Below are 9,469 nucleotides of genomic sequence, written 5' to 3'. Positions count from 1 at the left end.
TCATCTTATGAATATATGATCCTCCATGAGTCCCAAAAGTCAAAATAATGTCAAGCTAGCAAGTTGGTTCATGGTGGTTGACCAGAGGAAGTCAACTGATCAAAACTGGGGTTCCCTAGACCCTATCTCCTACACATTTCATCATATGAAAATGATTCCAAGCATAACGTTACTCTAAATGATATTCCAAAAAACTTTCATGTTGAGGTCAAGAGCTAGTTTTGCTTGGAAAGTCATTCTTTTTGGTGAAAGATTATAGGTCATTTTGTCTAAACCCTAATTTGGTGGTCAACTTTCCAAGACCATAACTTTATCATTTTTTATGATATGAAAACCATTCAAGTTTAATGATCAAATTCAATATGTCTACTTCAACTTTGATGTTTGGAGGAAGAGCAAATTCAACTTATAAATGCATGTGATATGAGGAAACATTATAGGTCATTTTGGGCTAATACCATTGAATAAGTGGTTTTCCTCAACTTCTAAAATGCATAACTCCTTCATGATAAATCCAAATGAGGTCACATTTGTGACCAATTTGAATTACTTTGAGAGAGACACAACGTTTATCAAGGAACTTTTCTCATTTGAAGTCCATAGAAAAAGTTATCGAAGGTGGAAGAAGTGAACATATGGCTTGGTACTTAGATTTTTTTTGGTATGTTTGATTTTCCAAACATCCACCTCAAAATTCACCATGATACAAGCTTCAAATGAAAAAGTGTTCAACATGGAAGTTGTTCCTCTTGATCTAAACTTTTCAAAAAGTCCAAACTCATTCCATTTTGACAAAGAATGAATGACTTGCACATGACTTAAAGTTGAAGGACCATTTGGAAGATTTGAAGTTCCACTTTCCATACACGAATGCATGGCCTTTCCACATGACTTCAACATTGCTTACACTCATTTTTGGACCTAAATGCACCATTACATGGGTCTATCACACGCCCATGCATCCATGCAAAGGATATTGATATTTTTGGAATTTTGAAAGAAGTGTGCAATTATCAATCACCTGGCCTATAAATAGAGCCCCTCTTACTCCTAATTACGGACCCTGGCGCACAAGCTTTGATTCAGCAACTCTAAACCCTCACATTCAAAGGATAAGCTTGGTGATTTTCATTGAAAATCGAATTTCAATCTCCCACTGTTTTTGAGATTGAAACTCCAAGAGTCCTTCTTCTTCCTTGATCCATTTCCACTCCATTAAGCATCTGAAGCAAGGCCAAGAACAATTGAGAGCAAGATTGTGTCCATCTAAACCTACATTGAAGGTGATTTTCAGAATTTTTCATCTCTTCGATTCTCACTCAATTCTCCATTATTCTTGTTGATTTTTGTTTGTCTGAAGTCCTACCATAGGCAACATGATTGAGTTGCTTCGAGGTCAAATCGAAGCAACTCAGATCATGATCCTCAAAATTCAACTCCCTATATCTTTTTATATACTTGGAGTTAGACAAAATTGAGGCCATATTCGAGCTCCTGAGCATTTTTACTTTAAATTCATGTTCTCCTTTTTTATTTTGGTGATGGTTAAGCATGGACCAGTCCGGTGAGGTCCACCAGAGAAGAAGACCGGAGCTCTGACTCTGGTGGTGCATTGGCATGCTTCTAACCACATGATCTGTTTAAATTGTTTTAATCTCACGCGTTGGTTTTGATTACCATTCCTGCAGTGCTGTTGATTAATGACCATGTGGAACGTGCGCTTGGATCCACTTGATTTGCCACCTCAATTAATGAGGGAGATCAAGTGGTCCACGTTTTTTTTTGTATTTTCTGATTTTTATTTTAATTGACTTATTTTCATTAATTCATATTAATTTTAATATTGATCCAAAAAATATGTACTTTCACCAAAAATTCTCAAATACTTTTCTCTTTCATTTTCTGAATTAAAATCATTTTTTGGATCAATATTAATATTTTTCATGATTTAATTGTTTTTGTGCATATTTTTTAATTGTTTAAAAATACTTGTAAGTTTCCAAAAATTATGAAATTTTTTCTCCAAGGTCCTTTGACCTTGTTTGACCTATGATAAATCTCTTGGCCATTTATTTGGTGTTTTGAAGAGGTTTTAGGTTTTTGATCAAACATAATTTAATTTAATGCATTTCTAATTGTTTTTTTAATTGTTTAATTGTGAATAAATTGTGTTGAGCTTTTTTTATTGACTTATTGAGTTTGACTTTTGTTGTTGGGCCTTGGTCAAGGTTGATTTGACTTTGTTGGATTAAAATCATTGGACTTAGGGGATTGATGAGATATACATTTCATCTCCCAAAATGAATGAATGATTTTAATTTGATAAAAGTCCTCCCATGACCAATTTGTGTTTATCTCATTTCCCCTCCCTCTTCATCTTCAATCACTTTCTATCATATTCATTTCATTTACCTATGATATATCTATATCATAAGGCTAGTTGGTTCATAAACCAACATAAGTATGGATGAGATTAGGTCCACCCTTTTGCCATTTTCTCTTAAGTGTGGTATGTTTTAAGAGTATGGTTCATAATATCATATCTCTAACATGCATTAACACTAAAATTTATATTACCCGACCTCAAATAGTTGTGATTTCTACATAAGTCCAATTACGATTGTTTAACATAACGCTAAATTTTGACCCAAAAGCATAACATTCTAGTATGTCAGATTGTAAGTCTCCCTCTTTTCATGGTATTGTATGGAAACTTGGCCTTTCTTCCTTCCTTTGGAAGATGTCTTGGTTCAAGGATCCATGTTTGTGAATAGAGGGTTGAGTGTTCTCCAAAGAATGACTTAAACAATTGAAAAGCAAAAGCAATACTAACTTCTGATCAACTAACATTTGACTAACTTTTAATTTCAAGTCATTTACTGTATGCACTTCAAATTCAAGTCTTTATCATTTGCCATTATTCATACCATTTAACTTGTTTATTTTAATTCCATTTTCACTTTGCTCACTTGAGCCATATCTTGTGTTTATACTTGTTTGTGTATTTTGTTTGTGTTTGTGGTCTTTTGACCTTAATGTACATAATAACAACAAAAACCCTAAAAAAAGGTTTGTGTGGACTGTTGGATTTGATCTGAGACATTGGACTTAGAATTAGGGAACATTCCCTATGCCAAAAGGACTTGGCCAATGCAAACTTTTCTAAAGCCAGTCATTGTGAATTGAACTTTCATCTGAAGCAAGTATTGAGATCCCTTATGAGTTCATCTGCAACATGGTCTTATGTTATTCTGAACCTTTGACTAATGACTTATTCTGAGCCATTCAAAAGATTATTTCATCTGATACATGGGGAAGATTATGAAGAAGATCATAAAGTTGCTAAGCTTGGATATGGCTATCTTTATTTGATGCCTTGCTCTTCACCTTGCTATATGTGTATTGATATTTGCTTGATCCTAAAGTCCATGGGAAAATTGGGTTTTTATATGACATTCTTGTCTATTGGATTGCATACCATTGGTCAGATCTTTTCAACTCTTAACTTTTAAATTTTTTCTTAGGATTAGTCTCTTCATCTCATCCCACTTCTTAAATTTCAAATCTCTCCCCTCTTTCAAAACCTTCTTTGCTTGCGATTTTAAACTTAGACTTTATTACAAATTAGAAACTTTGGGCCTTATGCCATTGCATTTTTAAACCTTTTTTTCGTAATCAAACTTGTAAATGAACTTAACTATACTTGACTTAAATTTTCAAAAGACAAAAAAAACTAACACTCATTCAAACCCTTTTGTGCCTCTCTCAAACTTAAAATTTTGTTAAAAGCAACTCACTCACTTTGAAATTGATACCACAAACTACGAGGTTTTGATCCCTCATTTTATGTTGGTACGTAGGCACAAGTCCGAAGGTCTTGTCAAACACAAAAATATAATTAATTAATTCTTTTCTCATCCTCACACTCTATTTATTGCAAACATCATCTTATACCAAAACACATGTACACACAAAAAAGGGCTCCCTAGGAGTACCTAGGACACTTTGGGTGCTAACACCTTCCCTCTGTGTAACCAACCCCCTTACCTGTAATCTCTGGCATTTTATTAGTTTTGATTTGAAAACTTCTTTTCTTTGGGTTTTGTTTGTACTTTTCCCTTTTCCCTTAGAAACAATAAAAGCGCGGTGGCGACTCTGGTTTAACTGACGTTAAGTCTATCCATAGCTTAATGGTCATGAATTTACCGCTACACTTGTAACAACTGTAATCTCTTAGATTCCCTGGAAACAAAAATTCGAATGCTAAGTGTTATATTCATGAGAAGGCAAAGAATATGCATGGTTCAGAATCATAGGTATATCATGTTTAAGTCAATCAGGGTAATAGTGGGAGAAAGTATATGTATCTCTGATTGGTGGAATTCTAAAGGTAGGCTTTATCATTGTAGGTTCTTATAGTCATGGATCCTTCTTAGAAAAATTATAGCCATCATTAGACAACCATATCTCAAATAGAATCTACTCTATGCAAGGTCTTCGTATTGACCCAATGAGTCCTAAGTCTCGCAGGTCCATACTACACAACCATCGACTCCAAGATTCTAAAGAGGTCCTTATAATCATAGATCTTGATTAAAAATATTATCACTGTAACGACTACTCATTAAATGAAAATATTATCAACATAATCTCCTCTAGGTGGGGTTTTCATGCCAACAAAACGAGTCTTACGTCTCGAAGGTGAAACACTACACAACCATCATCTTATGCTTAGGTGTTTTCTCAGACTCGGGTATAGAGTTTATCTCACATAATTCCAATAATCTGAGAACCCCATAGTATCCTATGAAAAATCATCAATAATATCAAATAAGAGAAAATAGATGGAAGAAAACAATTGAACAAAGCCAACATTTTAATCGCGAAGTTACCCAAATTAGGCTTCACTCTCTAGCTGAAGTGTTTTCCCTGGTAGCGTTGCCAATTATCGCATCGCAAAAAATATGACCACGAGCGCATCACACACTTGCAGATGATTAAAAAGAGTCTCCACCAAACTTTATTTATTCCAAAGAAGGAAAGGGTAAATATCGATAAAAGTAAAACCCTTTAAAGAAAAATAAAATGGTTGTCATGGCCAAATTCAGGTTCAAGAGTCGATTATGCGAGGGAAAGGTATAAGCACCCCTCACATCCATGGTACTCAGTAGGAACCATTTAGTTAGATTTGCAATTAGAAGGTTAGTGTATGTTATTTGGTTTCTTCTAGTAATAAAAGATTGAAAGTGAAAATAAAAGGGGTCGCAAAACAGGCTTTTATTAGGGTGCTTGACAAGACTGGGGATCTTGCTCCTGTGTATCTTCAGGTGCGATGAGGAATTCAAAGTTACGTAATTCTTCATAGAAAACTACGTGTTGGGTGGATGATTTTATTAAGCGAATGTTTAGATTGTGTTCTAGAAGTTAAATGTTGCTTGTGCTTACAATTGGAGGCTTTAAGCGTTTGTTTCTATCGCGATAGAACAGACTAAACAATGATCTTTTGCAAAAGTTTTTCGATCATGCATGGGCAAGAAAAGGTAAGTTTGATGTGTTGAAGCTTTTTTAAGTGGAAGACGAGTATCCATACAACGATTTCTACATCCAGTGTACGAATGCTTTCGGAGAAAAGGGGCCTAAACCCAATTTATCCTTTTTTGTCAAAATTTACTGTAAAAGAAGTGAGGCGAATCTAGTAATGGTTATTTAACAGAATATGAGTATTCACACAATGAGATCTACAGTCAGTGTCCCAATACTAGGGGAAGGACAAGTTCTACACCCAATGAATCCTTTTTCTTCTATATAAGAACAAACTAAATTCGGTTCATTATTGTATTTTAACGCGGATGACGATTTTTCAAACATCAACCTCTACAACCAGTGTTCAAATGCTCGAGGAATAATAAGGTATGCACCTAATTAATCCCTTTTTTAATGATTTATTTGAAGAAAAGATATTAAAAAACATTAGGTATTTTAATTTTGATTTGAAAAATAAACTCGATATGGATCAAGGATTGATTTTTGTTAATTAGAAATAGATTGAAAAAATGACAAGTGTTAAAAATACCACTTGACATTGGATCAAGGGTTTTGATATTTAGAAAAATCATTTTAATTTATCGTTAATTTATTTAATCAATTAAATAAATAAATAAATAAAATGATAAAAGGAAATATTAAGAGGATAGGGGTATAAATTAATAAAAGGATTATGGAGATAGTAAAGATAAAACAACAATATCCCAAAGGCCCAAACACAAACAAAAAACAATAATAAAAGACTGTATTGAAAAATAAAAGATGGTGCGGGGGTATAGCAAGTCAGGCCCAGGAAGGCCCAAACGCATGTCCAAAGGAGGTTTTGTGGGAGACAACTTTGTTAACTCAACCTTAGCCTCAGAATCAAGCCAAGAAAGACCAGGGGGTACAAAGGAGGGGCGCATGGTAATGAATGAAAGGTATCCACACATTACCCAGTTAACACAGACAAATACAATTGATCCAAGGGTTAGTGAGTTGACCACGTGTGGCTACATGTCACCAAAGGAATGAGATCAGATAGAGGTTTTGAGAGGGTGACCCTCACATGGGAACTCATTTTCCCACTTTCCTTCTCTCTCTCTTCTCATTTGGACTCTTTCTTATCTCTCCTCAACCTGCCACCGCACTAACACCTTTTATCCTCTCTCTCTCTCTCTCTCTCTCTCTCTCTCTCCACTATATTGGATCAAGCACAACCAAGCACACATGAACATGATGAACACCATGAAGGTGTTCATCAATTGATCCTAGTTTTTCAACAAAAAGCCCCCAATCCAAAAAATAATCTACATAAACCTACCTTAAAACAAGCCCCTAACCATGAATCCAACAACAAAATCACAAAAACCCAAAACAAATTCACAAATTGAACGTTACAGTTCAAAAACCTTAAGTCCGAAATTAAATATCATAACCTAATGCAATTATCAATTATCAAGGGGAAACGATCATTCAGACATACATAAACATTCTACGAGCATGAAATTAGAAGAAAAGCTAAGAATAGAGCCTCGTTGGAGCTTAAAACTCAGGAGAGAACTCTGGAAACCAACCTCAAGTGAGTTCTTTGAACCTTCTCTCTGTATTTTTACGCTTCTGATTGTTGTTTCCTTCTTCTCTCACTCCTTCTTTTGGCTTGTATGATTTGGCTACTGTGTAGCTTAGGCTAAGGAAAATTTTGGCGAGTGAGGCTTAGCTCTAAAAATCTGAGGTTCAGATGATGAACCTGAGTAGCCTATTGAGAGATATTTTAAGTAAGTGAGGTTGAAGGATGAATTTGGTAGAGTGTGTCAAGAGAGCCTCATAGTGGATTAGAGTGCGATGATAGGGAAAAATAGAGGGAAAATATTTAGTTTGTTGGATCAAATTGGAGGGAGATTAGGTGGTGATCTGTGTGACATATTGAGGGAGGGTTGATATGATTTTGAGATTAGAATTTATTAGGATTTGCGTTTCTTTGATTGTATGGAATGATGATTGTAGCATGTTGATGTAAGTTAGTTTGAGGACTCATATTTTGAACTGCTTGCAATTGTTTCTTATTTTTTGACTTAATTTTAATTCCATGTATGTGATGATGTGATATTGGAATGATGGTATGTATGGGGATCATGCATTTAGCATTGTTTTTTTTTTAATTTTTTTTCACTTGAGTTTTTTTAATTAATTCAATTTTGTATGAGGAAGCTGTGATGATGATGATTTGTATGTTGGTATGTATGTGGTGGGTGTTAGTGTTGATGTTACTACAACATATTCGTGCCATGCCTCCTTTCATTTGTTTTTTCAATTTTCAAATCATTTGGTGTGTATGTGATATCCAGGGTGTGTATGCTTATGAAGATGAATGATTAATGGCATGGTTGAAGGCAAAGCATGAAGTGATGAAAGGGGATCATGTTGAGGTGTTGAAGAAGAAGACATGGGATGATGATGATGAGGGCAAGTTTGAAAACTTGTATGGGCCAAAACAAGCTTGAAACTTTTCTTTTTTTATTTTAACTTTTGTATTCTCTTTTATATTTGTAATAATGGTCCAATGTATGTATTACCTACTATTTAAAAGTGTAATGAAAAATGCCCTATTTGTACACTCAAAATCAACTTGAATTTAATTTTAAACTTCTAAAGTTTGAAAGTACATGGAATCCCCTTTTATAAAAAATGTTCACTTATTCATAAAATGTGAGATATGTAAAGTGACATGAGAAATTCAATGCACTAAAAATTTAAAAACATATGAGTGAAGGTGAGATTCAAATGAAGCCAAAATCCAAGCACACAAACTATGGTCACATATAAGTTCTACTAAAAGAAAAACATTAGCCCTAATGAGCTATTTATTTAAAAGATAATGATGATCAAAATCAAATCAAGGATGACAATGTCCATATGCCAGATGGCTTATTATGGATGAAGATTTGAATTCAAAATGAGACATGAATGCAACTAGTATGGTTTAAGAATGATACAATTTGATGCAATATGAAGCCTTGATCAAATGGTTCCTAAGTTCTAACTAGGTCCAAACCTAAAAATAAAGATGAAAAAATGTAAAATAAGTTAAGAAATAGATAGATGGTAGGAGAAAATTAGGGTATGACTATGTCATATGATATGCATGAAATGAAATGCATGATCGATGCATGTAATGGATTAGCAGATGAGTTCCACTGGAAATTGGACTTCAAGGTTAGCATGTCAATAAAAGCTTGGTTTTATCTTGGTGAAAAGGACCAGACGAGGTTGGAATTTTGAGAGGTGTCAAGCGAGGTTATAATTTGAACCTTTAAATGACTGGGTGACAAGCAATGTTGGGCTTTAGAGAAAAGCCAAGTGAGGTTGGACTTTTGAGATGTGTCAAGCAAGGTTGGACTTTCGAGATCTGAGGCAAGCGAGGTTGGACTTTTGAGAGTTCCAAGCGAGACTGGACTTTTGAGAGGTACCTAAAAAATATGAATGTGATTTTTTTCATGTTCGTTCTACAAGGATGCATGCTATGGGAATATGGAAGATGAATATGATGATATGCATGACATGATTTGATGCTACAAGGATGCAACATGATTGATGCATGATGATGTTTTATGCAATGACTTGAATGTTTCAACATATACCCATGTGATGGGTAATGGGTAGTTGAGACTAAGAAGTTTTTTTTTTGTAACAAGGCTTCTTGTCAAAAGGTTATAGGATGTTGTGCTAGCATGGTCTCCCGAAACTCATGTTGAACTCAATCGTTGCTGGTGTATGAAGGGGTTTTCTTGAGCATCTTGAAGATATGGAGAGAAGTCACCTCTAGATTTAATCTTGCTTATCGTGCCCTAGTCAGTTGGGTCTTTGAATTTTTTTCCTTAAAATAAGTTTTGAAGTAATTTGTTATGACCTTAAGATGCCTTGCCTCAATATTCTAAATCTTGAA

At 34.5% G+C, this 9,469-nt stretch overlaps 1 long non-coding RNA gene across 1 annotated transcript; it reads left to right on the top strand.

Annotated features, from left to right (window-relative positions):
• The first annotated feature begins 6,607 nt into the window (after window positions 1-6,607).
• On the top strand, window positions 6,608-8,157 carry LOC127073310 (uncharacterized). Its single transcript, XR_007785719.1, has 2 exons — window positions 6,608-7,105; window positions 7,872-8,157. It is a non-coding gene; the product is annotated as an uncharacterized LOC127073310 (long non-coding RNA).
• Window positions 8,158-9,469: the final 1,312 nt, after the last annotated feature.

The sequence above is a fragment of the Lathyrus oleraceus genome, chromosome 4 (assembly GCF_024323335.1).
Source record: "Lathyrus oleraceus cultivar Zhongwan6 chromosome 4, CAAS_Psat_ZW6_1.0, whole genome shotgun sequence".
Lineage (NCBI taxonomy): Eukaryota > Viridiplantae > Streptophyta > Magnoliopsida > Fabales > Fabaceae > Lathyrus > Lathyrus oleraceus.
This window is presented reverse-complemented; position numbering and strand designations above follow the sequence as displayed.